This window comes from Pelophylax lessonae, assembly GCF_965119305.1.
Source record: "Pelophylax lessonae genome assembly, chromosome: 4".
In the NCBI taxonomy this organism is placed as follows: Eukaryota; Metazoa; Chordata; class Amphibia; order Anura; family Ranidae; genus Pelophylax; species Pelophylax lessonae.
Genome location: NC_138771.1, coordinates 276,358,853 through 276,372,083, shown reverse-complemented (window position 1 = coordinate 276,372,083; position 13,231 = coordinate 276,358,853). Strand labels below are relative to the sequence as shown.

General features: G+C 45.6%; 1 protein-coding gene across 1 annotated transcript in view; it reads left to right on the top strand.

Annotated features, from left to right (window-relative positions):
• Nucleotides 1–252: 252 nt before the first annotated feature.
• Nucleotides 253–13,231, top strand: part of PLEKHG7 (pleckstrin homology and RhoGEF domain containing G7) — a 137,270-nt gene continuing 124,291 nt past the window's right edge. The window contains exon 1 of the mRNA XM_082256921.1: nt 253–478. The gene's annotated coding sequence lies outside the window, so the exon portion shown is untranslated. The remainder of the gene's footprint in view (nt 479–13,231) is intronic.

Here is a 13,231-nt window from a genome sequence, read left to right as displayed (position 1 = left end):
CATATCCCAGGAGTCTGCAGGCAGTGGACATGCGTTCCATACTACGTCATTATCGCCTAGGCGAGAACTGTGGAAGTGGAAAATCTCTGTTTTTACATAGAATGACAGGTTTCAGGAACTATTCTGGTCCCATGCCCTTTATTTTCTATAGAATGTGCTAAGAATGATCTCTTGAGGCATGAAGCAGCCCTGGTCTCCAGGCTATAGCTGGGTGTGGAATAGATAACAAAAGGTTGTGCTTTCCTAAGAACAAGGACCAGTTCCGTCACCAGGAGCAGAGAAACCAGCTGAGCAGATAGAAGCCTCCTCCAACACTGCTCTCTCTGTGGATGTATACTGCACACCGCGTCACGTGACGGCCCGGGGACAGTGCTGTGTACACACTGTGAGGGAAGAAGACATGTGCCGCCTGTGATATCAGGAGGAGGGAGTGCTGGGACCGGACACTGCGGGATGGAATGTTCGGGAGACTCAACATGTAAGTGTGGGACTGGGGTACTGGCTGGGATAGGGAGCTCCTCTGGGTGCCATTTCTACTCTTATACCGGGATTTACCGACTACTGTAGCCTGTTTGTCTGTCAGGGCTGTGTGTGTTACTCAATTCCAGCACCTGCAGACTTTTCCTTTACCAACACTTAATAATCAGCTCATTGCACGACTCTGCTTGTCAGCTGATTCCACTTCACACAACTCATTCAACTTTGTTCCTAATGCTGGCCATACACAATACAATTTTCTTACAATTTTCTGAACAATTTTCTTGAAATTTACCTTAAACTATGTAGTACAAAGGCCTGTCTAATTAGATACAAGAAAGTGTTGTTTAGCTTTGACCTCATATTATGTGGTTTGTGGTAAATCTAACAGAAAATTGTACAACAAAAGTTGAACATGTATGGCCAGCCTAATGCCCTGTACACACTATCAGATTATCTGAAGACTTTTGTCTTCAGATTTACCTTTTCTATGTAGTGCGAGGGCCTGCCGGATTGCATACAATTTGAAAGTGTTTAGGTTTGACCTCATATTATATGGTTTTGGTAAGTCTGCAGACAAAAGTCTTCAGATAATCTGATAGTGTGTACAGGGCATTAGGCTGTGCACCTGTCATCAGGGTACTGGGGTTATGGTACTGGGGTCAGGGCACTTGGATCATGGTACTGGGGTCGGGTGCTGGGATCATGGTACTGGGGTCGGGGTGCTGGGATCATGGTACTCGGGTCGGGGTGCTGGGATCATGGTACTGGGGTGCTGGGATCATGGTACTGGGGTCCTGGGATCATGGTACTGGGGTCCTGAGATCATGGTACTGGGGTCGGGGTGCTGAGATCATGGTACTGGGGTCGGGGTGCTGGGATCATGGCACTCGGGTCGGGGTGCTGGGATCATGGTACTGGGGTCGGGGTGCTGGGATCATGGTACTGGGGTCCTGGGATCATGGTACTGGGGTCCTGAGATCATGGTACTGGGGTCGGGGTGCTGGGATCATGGCACTCGGGTCGGGGTGCTGGGATCATGGTACTGGGGTCCTGGGATCATGGTACTGGGGTCCTGAGATCATGGTACTGGGGTCGGGGTGCTGAGATCAAGGTACTGGGGTCGGGGTGCTGAGATCAAGGTACTGGGGTCGGGGTGCTGAGATCAAGGTACTGGGGTCGGGGTGCTGAGATCATGGTACTGGGGTCGGGGTGCTGGGATTATGGTACTGGGGTCCTGAGATCATGGTACTGGGGTCGGGGTGCTGAGATCATGGTACTGGGGTCGGGGTGCTGAGATCAAGGTACTGGGGTCGGGGTGCTGAGATCAAGGTACTGGGGTCGGGATGCTGGGATTATGGTACTGGGGTCAGGTCGGGCTGCTGAGATCGTGGTACTGAGGTCGGGGTGCTGAGATCACGGTACTGGGGTTGGGGTGCTGGGATCACGGTACTGGGGTTGGGGTGCTGGGATCACGGTACTGGGGTTGGGGTGCTGGGATCACGGTACTGGGGTCGGGGTGCTGGGATCACGGTACTGGGGTCGGGGTGCTGGGATCACGGTACTGGGGTTGGGGTGCTGGGATTACGGTACTGGGTTTGGGGTGCTGGGAATCACGGTACTGGGTTTGGGGTGCTGGGCTCATGGTACTGGGGTCGGGGTGCTGGGCTCATGGTACTAGGGGTGGGGGTGCTGGGCTCATGGTACTAGGGGTCGGGGTGCTGGGCTCATGGTACTAGGGGTCGGGGTGCTGAAATTATGGTACTGCGGTCAGGGTACTTGGATCATGATACTGATTTTAGGGTGCTGGGATTTTTTTTACTGGGGTCAGGGTCCTTTAAGAGGTTAAAGGTTTCATCCATGTCTCTGCTTTCCCTTCTTTCCAGACTGTACATATTAGGGTTCTAAAGTCTGCCCTGATAGGTTTTATCCCCCAGACCTTTCACCGTTTTTGTTACCCGTCTCTGGACTTGTCCTATCTTATCAATATCTTTCTCTGAGGTCTCCAGAACTGGGCACCGTATTCTTATTGAGGGCTCACTAAAGCGCTATGTAGGGGTACAGCGATCATGGTATAGTTTTGCAGGACCAGGGCACAACCTAACCAACTTGGCAACTTCACAAAACTAAGGCTGGCCATACATGATATAATTTTCTTTCAGATTTTCTTGAAATTTACCCTCAACTATGTAGTACGAAGGCCTGCCTAAATGGATACAAGTGAAAGTGTTGTTTAGCTTTGACCTCACATTATGTGGTTTGTGGTAGATCTGACAGAAAATTGTACAACAAAAGTTGAACATGTATGGCAATCCAAAGAGTACAAAAGACTTTTAGCATTCAAATACCAACTTTAAAACTGTAACGTTACGTTAGTGTGGATTCACATTTTCATGTACTTTTGGAGCATTTTTTTTAGACATTTGCAGACTTGCTCAGCCAATTTACTAAGAGGAGACAGTTGCTAGGTACATGTGTGTGAAAATGCACAATTCATGCATTTCTTTAGGTGTTTTTATTAAAGTCTATTGGGGATAAACACATGTAATCGGAGCTCTAAGCGCCGGTTCACACTGCAGCGACGCTACTTCGGAGCAGCCGCCACGGACTTCATAACATTGAAGTCTATGGCGGTCGCCTCCGGGTCGCCCCAAAGAAGCTCCGGACCCTTTTTCTAGGTCGGAGCGACTTGTGTGGCTCCTATTAGAACGGGTCCGCAGCTTCCCTATGGGAGGCGACCTGTGGCGACCTGTGAGGCGACCAGGTCGCCTCACAGGTCGCCTCACAGGTCGCCCTAGTGTGAACCGGCACTTAAGAAGGTCCTGCATTTGTTTTGAGACAACTCCTGTGATTTTGTTGAGAGAGCAGCACATCGTTCAGATGTGAGCAGCACAATAGAATGACATGGAAATTTCATGTTAAGCATTAAAGCTCTTCTGGGAACACGTAGTGTCATCAGGGGTCGGCTAAACTAGGAAACTTCCCCAAACTAGTAAGAGACAGCTAGCTTTGGATGACGTCAGGTGGCTCGGGACCCAGGACTGCATGGAACTGCCTGATCATAGCAAAGTTGACTTCATCAGCCATGTGAATTTATAAATTTTCTTATAATAGCCTAGTTTAATAGGTAAGAGTGGATTAAAAAATGTTTTTTTTTTTTTTAAATAAATTTGCATCATTTAATAGTAGTTGTCCTCACATTGTCAGGCAGCATATTTTTGGATATCACAGTAAAAGCTGACTTTTGTTTTCTATGCCTAGAGCTAGTGTTTGGTATGGCAGTATGAGGAAAGGCTCAAGGGCATAACTACGTATAGTCACTGTAGACTGTATGTCTGCAGTAAGGCCCAGTGCTGTCTTTACTTGGAGAACAATAAGCAACAGACTTAGATATAATCAGTATTTATTTTATATGGGAACAATTCGTTTTGTGCATCAGAAATTAGAGAGAGAGAAAGGGTGGGGGTGTTGCACACACAGCCTTTGAATAGCTGCGAATGTTGGCGTTTGGAAGCCACTTCTGACATTGGTAGTTTGAACTCGGTTTTCTGATGAAACATTTCCACTATATTGTTTTTTCCCATTTTATAGCAGATACCTGCTATGTGCTGTTACGCATGGCATTTAATCAGATCTTAGCTTTCAGGATTTTTAGGGCAGTCATTCTAATGAAAATGGATTTAGGACTCTGCCCTAGGTATTAATACACTAACGATGATTGAACTCATGAAAATCCCCTCTGTTGTCATTTCATATGACTCACTTTACAGTAGAAAAAATCCAGGACATATCACGCATTTTGCAACCAGGGTTTTTTTTTCATAAAAATATTCACGTATTGACTTAAGATCAATTCCCAGCTACTTTTACAGGTTTGACTTAAGACACTGCAATAACTGAGTAAATATGGAAATACAGAGAAATTACTAAGGCTACATTCACACCTGAGCATAGCGTTTTCGCGCGTTTTTTACCGCAATTTTTACCGCGATTTACAGACGTTTTTACTGACATTTTTTGTGCAGGCGTTTTTAGATTGAATAGAGACCAATGGAAACGCCTGTAATCTGCCCAAAAAGAAGCTCATGTACTTTTCTGATCGTTGGGCGTTTTGCTCACAGCGTCAAAACACTCAGATGTGAACAGGGGCCATTGAAATGAATAGGATTTGTCTTGTTGGGCATTTTGAGGGCTGATCCTAGAGCAGAAAAACTCCCCAAAAAACGCCCCAAAACGCCTACATGTGAACGGAGCCTAATGGGAAAAACAAGAATCGTGCTTGGGGGGATTTCTCATGTATTGCATTAGTGCAGGGCTCGACAATCCCCGGGCGCCAGGTCGCATTTGCGACTAGAATTAGCGACCTGGCGCCTGGGGGTGCCCTGCAGAAGGTGTCCTGTCATTTTTGCCCGGACTTCCGCGCACGGAGTGCACGGACTTCCGGGCCGTCCGAAAATCGAGGCCCCGGCTTTTCGGCCTACTTGAGATGACAGGCTTCCAATGGGGAACTGGCGCCCTCTTGTGGAGGCCGGGAGTAATGACTGTTTCCACTGCCTTTTTGTTCTCAATTCATTCATTACCATCTCCCTGTCCAGTTAGTTACCTTTGACAGGGAGTGTGGTTATTATTATTTAATTTATTTTTTAAATGTAAAAAAAAAAAATATATTTTTTTCTTTTTTTTTTTAATTATTAAAAAAATAAAAAAAAATTTTTTTTTCCAATTATTAAAAAAAAAAAAATATATATATATAAATATATATCTATATAAATATATATCTATATAAATATATATCTATATATCTCTCTCTCTATATATATATATATATATATCTCCTTTTTTTTTTTTCTCGTCGCCATGCCACAGCCGAAGGCCCCTTTCACACAGGCTGTCTGATCAGGTCCGCCTGTCAGTTTTTCAGGCAGACCTGATCGGACCCTTGATTCTCCTCTATGGAGCAGTAATCTGCCGCCATCTGATCCTGTCCACCAAAAGCAGACGGATGGATCGGATCAGATGGCATCGGATGGAAAGAGACAGACAGTCTGTTTTCATCCAATTGTGCTAGAGGAGAGTGGGGTTCTAGTCGTATTTATGTGTAAATTTAGTATCCGTTTTATTAAATAAAGCTTGGTTGTTAGTTTAAAAAAAAAAAAAAACTGGCTCCTAACTTTTTTAGCTGGCTCCTAGATTTCAGGAAAATTTGTCAAGCCCTGCATTAGTGAGCAACAACATCCATCTCATCAGCAGCATCTGTTCAGTCAGGCAAAAACAAAACAGACCAAAACAATTATTTTTATTATTAGGGTATGTACTTAGAAAAGCATCACAGCTTTTTAGATCTTGGGTGAGAGATGCCAACAATCAGACAGAAATTCTTTTTAAGGGCCATATATCTTGGCCATGATAACCAGCTTGGGCCAGGCAAAGACGATCATTTTTGAGAAAGCTCGAAGGCCTCAATGGTACCACAGCAAGTTCTCATGGGCATGACTACCTGCTTAGACCAGCAAAAGAGGCCAACTCTCAGGAAAGCTTGAGCGGTTTGATGGTACAACAGCAAGGTATGGACATGATTACCAGCTTGGACCAGCCAAGGAAGCCAACTGATGTGCAAACTCAAGATAGCAGTGGTCAGTCATGGTGACTGGGCACAGAAGCCCACTCAGTTTGGAAATAAAATAATTTACAAAGCTGAAAGAATACAAAGCCATTCACAACTCGGCTTCCATTGGAGGATTTTCCGTTACAATTTTTTTTAGGGACAATTTAAAGATTTTCCAAAAAATTAGAAATCAAGCTCAGTGTTCTTATGAGTCACAGACTCTCTGCCACATCCCTAAATTGTGTAAAAGGAAAGCGAGAAACCCTCATTGGGACTTTGTCGGCAGTAAGTATACAGTATCAAAGTACAAATATAAAAACAATATATTTTTATTCAGTACATAGAATAAAAGTGATAAACATCACAATACAGTTTACAACCAATGAATAAATCATACAGTAACATGTATAGCTAATATCATCCACTTATGGTAGGAACACAAACTGGATCTCATGAGTATAGAGACCCATGTACTGGTGGTGTTCTCACTGTATTTCCCGACCTGTTTCGGAATATGAAGAATTCCTTCTTCAAAGGGAGGTGGGATGAGCGCATATGCTTTAGAACTATATGATCAGATTCAGAAAGTACATGATTAGCCTCGAGACGTGCCCCATTGCATTACAAAGTTCCAAAGGCAACCAATGGTTAGAACCCCAATCTCTGGAGATTGGGGGATGGTGGCCAGCTAATTGTACTGGGTGCCGCACAAGCGGGAGCTCACGAGGATCAAATGAGAGTGGAAACCATTCATCAGCTGGTGGCTAAGCCAACATCAATGGATTATGTGGATCGTGAAGAAGTAATAACTACGTAAATAATATTTTTATGTTTGTACTTCCGTACTGTATACTTACTGCCCACAAAGTCCCAATGGGGGTTTCTCTCTTTCTTTTTACAATTTAAAAATGTTGGATTTCCTCTTCATTTTTTTTTCCCCCTTGGACAGTGTTCACCAGTACAAATAAAGAAGTGAATCTCCCAACTCCCAACAGTTCAGATGCGAATTATTGCACATGGCGGTCACTGGCGTCCTTAACAATAGTTGGTTGTTAAAGTGATACTAAACATGTTATACTTACCTGCTCTGTGTAGTGGATTTGCACAAAGCAGCCCGGATCCCCTTCTTCTCAAGTCCCTCTTTGGTGCTCCTGTCCCCTCCCTCCCGTTGAGTGCCCCCACAGCAAGCAGCTTAATATGGGGGCACCCGAGCCAAGCCGCAGCTCTATGTATCCATTCAGACTCATCGCGGTGGCCTGGCCCCTCCCCTTTCTCTCCTCATTGGCTGACTGACTTTGACAGCAGCGGGACCCAGTGGCCCTGCTGCTGTGTCTGAGCCAATGAGGAGGGGAGTCACGGGCAGCCGAGACACTCCTACCTCGCTGGATCTAGATGGGGCTCAGGTAAGTATTAGGGGGGCTGAGAGGGGCTTCTGCACACAGAAGGCATTTTATCTTAATGCATAGAATGTATTAAGATATAAAAAACCTTCTGCCTTCGCAATCGCTTTAAGGAGCGGGACAGGAAGCCGGCCGCCGCGCCCTTAAGTGCCGGTTCACATGATTTGGATGCGCTGATCGCATGTAATATCGGAGCGCACTGCTCCTTCATTACATGCGATCGGCTGTGCGGTGCGAGTTTAGCCATACACTTTGTATGGCTAAATTCGCACCGCAGCAAAGATGCACAGGACCCTTTTTTGCAGCCGCATCAGGATCGGCTCACACAGTGGTTGACACCCCCAGCGTATCGCATATGGCAGTGTGAACTGCCAGGGGTGCGTTTGCGATGCGGGAACAGGCTGCGAATTCGCAGCCTTCCCGCATCGCATAAGTGTGAACCGGGGCTAACACCAGATGATTTATTAGCTGTCAGCATGGTTCTCCACTGACAGCTGAATGTAAAAAAAAAAAACATTGCTGGCAAAAAAAAGTTGTGAAAGAAATGGCATAGGGGTCCCCCCAATCTGTATCATGCCCTTTCAGGTCTGGTACAGATTTTATGGGGAACCCCACGTCAAAATAAAAAAAAACAAAAAACGATGCGCCCCCCCCAAATCCATACCAGACCTAAAAAAACGAAACAGCACGATACCTACAGAGCTTGGAAGGAGGAGTGCAGTGGAGGGAAGTAGCCGATGAGGATGAAGGTCCGCTTTAATACAGGCCCCAGCCTGCAATCATTTTACTGTGTTAGTGTGCATTCTTCGGGGCCCAAAGAAATTAGGGGCTCATTCACACTGATGTATAGTTACTTTGTACACAGCTGTATGCTGGTCTGTGGGCATTTTAACGCAGCCGCTTACAGCACTGGAAATGTTTTACTCCGTATGTCAACTAAAAGGAAAAAGACACAGCTGCATCCGGGCCTGTGATTTCTGCCGTATTTTACGCTGTACGCATGTAAACAATTGTGTTCACTTTAACATGCACATAGCATGCAGGTACCCCATTGGCCACTGCCATTGCTCCAAGCTGACATGTCAGTGTGAGCAATAGGCCTGCGCCACTGATTACACACTGTCAGTCTCAATGAGTCATGGATATGCCGTCATTCATGAATGACTGCCTGAGGTAATTTTATGCATGCAGAATCCCCTATAATTTCTCCATGCTGGGAGACTTTTATTGGGTGTAATTGCATTCCGTAACAGAACAGGGCTGACAGCCCTGTGTACTGGTCAATGTTCACAGGGATCACTGAATGTTTGTTTTCTGTACAAACTTTTACTGTTTGCTGCAAGTCGGCTAGTCTCTTGCCCTTTCACTGCCAAGAGAGAGGAAAATATTATTTTTATTACAGACTGTATTTGTTAAAAAATTATGATTTTTGTTACAGAAACACTTCACCCAGGCAGGTAGGGTTTACATTAGGGATAGACCGATATGGCTTTTTCAGGGCCGTTTCTGAAAATTTGGTCACTAGGTATCGATATTGGCTGATGTTTTGAAAACAAAAGACAATTTTTGAGACCAATCTGGTACTGAACATGTTAATGTTTGCTTGTTAACATTTTTAACATTAAAGGCTCGTTCTTCACACCTTACCTGCATGAAAACTGATAGGAAAACCGCACTGCTTTCACTTGCAAGTACATCAGTTCACATCATGTGATTGTGATGAATGATGCATAAACTGCTTCAGTAGTGCACTCACTGAAATGATTTTAAATCACTACTACAGTCAGTGCAAAACTGCTAGAAAAAAGCTAGACAGTGGATTGGAGTGGACACTAGTACTACTACACTTTTCGATACTCCCAGTTAAGTAGAACAGTATTATACTGCAGAAAGCAGAACATTTCAGCATGTTCACCTGTTAAACGGTTCCTGTTTTTTTTTTTTTTTTCCATATATTGTTGCAACTTCATTTTTTGTTCATATATTGTTGCCACTTCATTAACACACTCACTTGGTACAGGAGAGGAAAGAGGAGCAGAGAGAGGTATCTTCTAGCATGAGAGGCAAGTCTTTTGTAGTGTGCCTCATTTTCTTTCCACCACTGAAGAGGATCACTTCTTCTGTCAATTACTGGTTCCTTCAAATAGAGATGAAGTTCATCATCCAGGCTCATTATTGCAGATTCAGAAGAATCCTCTGCATGAGGCCCCAATAAAACACTGAACATGCCATTAATTCGACCGCGATGAAGAAGATTCTCTTCTGTTGTCTTCTTTTTGGACATTTTTATGTTTTTGCAGCATCCTGCTGCTCTTCCAGATTATAAAAATGCTGTTCTGGACTTGACTTTTCGTCAGGAACCTCCTGCACCTCCTGTTGAACATCTTCTGTCAGCCATTGTTTTGCCTTGGCCAATACATCATCAGAAGAGAAAGCATGGTTCTTGTATCGAGGATCCAAAAGACTCGCCAGCACAACATTTTTAATCTTTTCATGCTTCTCAAAACGTATATCAATCAAAGCTCTCTGGCTTGACAGACCATCAATTAGAAGTTGGAGGGTGTTGTGTGCCATGCAACTGAGGTCTGACACATCAGCAACCCTTATTTCTTTGCACATGTTTGCTTCGCTGTCTCGAAGGAGCAGGCCTAGAAACATTTCTCTACTGTACTCAGTGTGGGATCCTTGCATCACTTTTGTATTCAACACCAATTGCCTTTTTGTCCATCCGCTGTCAATGAAGTGGCATGTAAGATTCATTGGTGACTCTATTTTTCCTGACCACAAGTCATTCGTGAATGAGAGTGAGTTGCCAGCATTCTCTAGTTGCAGCATAGCCTTTTCTCAATGACCTTTTGGTGAATCTTTCCCAGCCTTTCGGTTCGATAATACTCCTCACTCTTCAGTGTGTACCTTGGCTCAACTATGGACATCAACCGCTTAAATCCAGAGTCAGACATCATTGTAAATGGCTGGTGATCGGTGACCATCATCTCTGATTACTCTGTCCAGCAGTTGGGATCTTCCATCTGAATTTATCCGCCTGTTTTTTTTCCTGGCCTGGCCTCTTATTGTTGCCTGGGATAGTGGAGGAGGTATTTCACATTGTTATTGTGATTCATTTTGTTTATGTGCTGCATGATATAATTCAACATGATGAGCTCTTAGATGGGCCAAAAAAATTGGCCATATTTTTGTTTTTTTGCAGTTACTGATCCCATGCTTACATTGTTTGTTTGTGCATGTGTTGCAAACTGCTGCTTTTCCTGGAGATGGTTGAGACGAGAAATATTCCCAGATCACACCTTTTACTTTTGCTGTCTGCATCCATCTCCATTGCAATTTGAAAGAGACCATATAAGGTTAAAAAAAATTGCTGGTGGCTGGCTTGCTGGCTTGGTGTCACCCTGTTGTGGGTGACTGGCTTGGTGTCACCCTGCCGTAGGTGGCTGGCTTGGTGTTACCCTGTTGTGGGTGTGTTGCTTGGTGTCACCCTGTTGTGGGTGGCTGGCTTGGTGTCACCCTGTTGTTGGTGGCTGGCTTGCTGGAAATCTGTTGTGGGGTGGATAAGTGGCTGGGTGTCATCCTGTTGTTGGTGGCTGGCTTGCTGGAACCCTGTTGTGGGGTGGGTGGGTGTCTGGCTTCTTGTCACCCTGTTGTGGGTGGCTGACTTGGTGTCACCCTGTTGTGGGTGGCTGACTTGGTGTCACCCTGTTGTGGGTGGCTGACTTGCTGGCACCCTGATGTGGGGTGGCTGGCTTGCTGGCACCCTGATGTGGGGTGGCTGGCTTGCTGGCACCCTCATGTGGGGTGAGTGGCTGGCTGGCACCCTGCTGTGGCTGCTGGCTGGCTGGCACCCTGCTGTGGCTGCTGGCTTGGTGTCACCCTGTTGTGGGTGGCTGGCTTGGTGGCACCCTGTTGTGGGTTGGGTGGTTGGCTTGGTGTCACCCTGTTTTGGAGTAGGCGGCTGGCTGTCACCCTGCTGTGGCTGCTGGCTTGGTGTCACCCTGTTGTGCGTGGCAGCTGGCTTGGTGTCACCCTGTTGTGGGTGGCTGGCTTGGTATCACCCTGTTGTGGGTGGCTGGCTTGGTCTCACCCTGTTGTGGGGTGTTTGGGTGGCTGGCTGCTGGCACCCTGGTATGCATCAGTGGCTGGCTGGCACCCTCTGATGGGTGGCACAGGGACTGTGGGTGGCTGAGGCCAAGGCCTGTGGGTGGGTGGCTGGCTGGCAGGCACAGGGCTACTGTGGGTGCCTGGATGGCTGCTTGCTGCCGTTCCGTGGACGCTGTCCGAGGCGAGGTAGGTGACCTAAGAAGGCAGAACGTGTGTGATAGGCCCAGCGTGCGGAGACACGTCAAGCAACACATGCAATGATGTCACGTGTGCGCCGCGCACAATATCGGTAATATCGCAAGTTCCGGGGGCCGATGCCGATTTATAGGGGAAAGTGCATATCGGCCCTCCGATAATCTGTCGATCCCTAGTTTACATAGCTTGATTTGATTGGCATCTGTTTAATTAAATGAGTATATTAATAATTCAGTGTCTGAATATTTGAAGCTAGACAGGCAGAAAAATACATATATGGGGGACGATTAACTCACCAGGGTTTGTACTTCTGTACATCTGTTCCTGAGATTTACACAGTTCTATTGCACAGCTAAGTACACTACCTGTCTTGTCGCCCCCATTTCCCCTTCTCCTTTACCTGGACAGTGAAAGAGGAAGCAGCAGAATAATCTCGGTCACTCTGCTACCTCATCCTCCTGTATGATCCTATTTTGCACATGAGCTCTGTTGTACAACTGATTGACAACTTCTCTAATTGCCAGTTTGAGCTTTTGTTGTACAGGGAATACAAGATGCTGTGAGCTCAGTGAGAGCTGATAGGAAATAAGGGAACCAGCCTCCCCACCTAGGCACAGTGTGCTCCCTATATGGGGCGCCGATGGGTTGGCGATGCCAATCACTACTCTCTCGTGACCACCCATTTTACCGCCCCTTATCTACTAACCCTCACGATTTGCTGTAGTTAGTTATTGGTCATGCTTTGTTTACATTACCTCGCATTATACTGTATGTCAAACGTTGTTACTTACTTGCATTATTCAATAAAATACTTGAAACAGGAAATAAGGGAAACCCCCCCCACCTCTTAACACAACATTGGGGCTGTCAGTCACAGGCTGTGTGCTTGTGGTCCCTCCCCTGTCACCTTTTTTCTCTTGGCGTCAGGAAAACTTGTCATAAGTGACTTGTTCAGATAGGAAGGAAACAGTGGACAGAAATGACACTTAGTGCTCAGGATTGCGGCAAATACACATTATAGAGGGATATGTTTTGTTCATATTTTATGTCTGAGGTTTACAACCACTTTAATGATTCACTACACTACAGGACTGCATTTTTTGTGTATTTTAAAATTGCCTTGAGTTCAGCTTTAGACTTTTAGGGAAAAGAAGAAAAATAAAACACAACACTGTGAAAACTTGAATTATTTAATTATTTGATGTACACTTCGACCACTTGTGCAAAAGTGTAATAAAACTCCACATTTAGGCCTCTTTCACACGGAGCGGACTGTATTTCGATCCGCTCCGGCACTTTTTTTTTTTTTTTTTTAAGGACACGGATGACACTTGTGTCATCCGGTCCGTATGTCCGCATATCATCCCATCCGTTTGCGGATGATATACGGACATAATGTATGTCTATGGGATTGCGGATGTCAGCGGATGACACCGCTGAC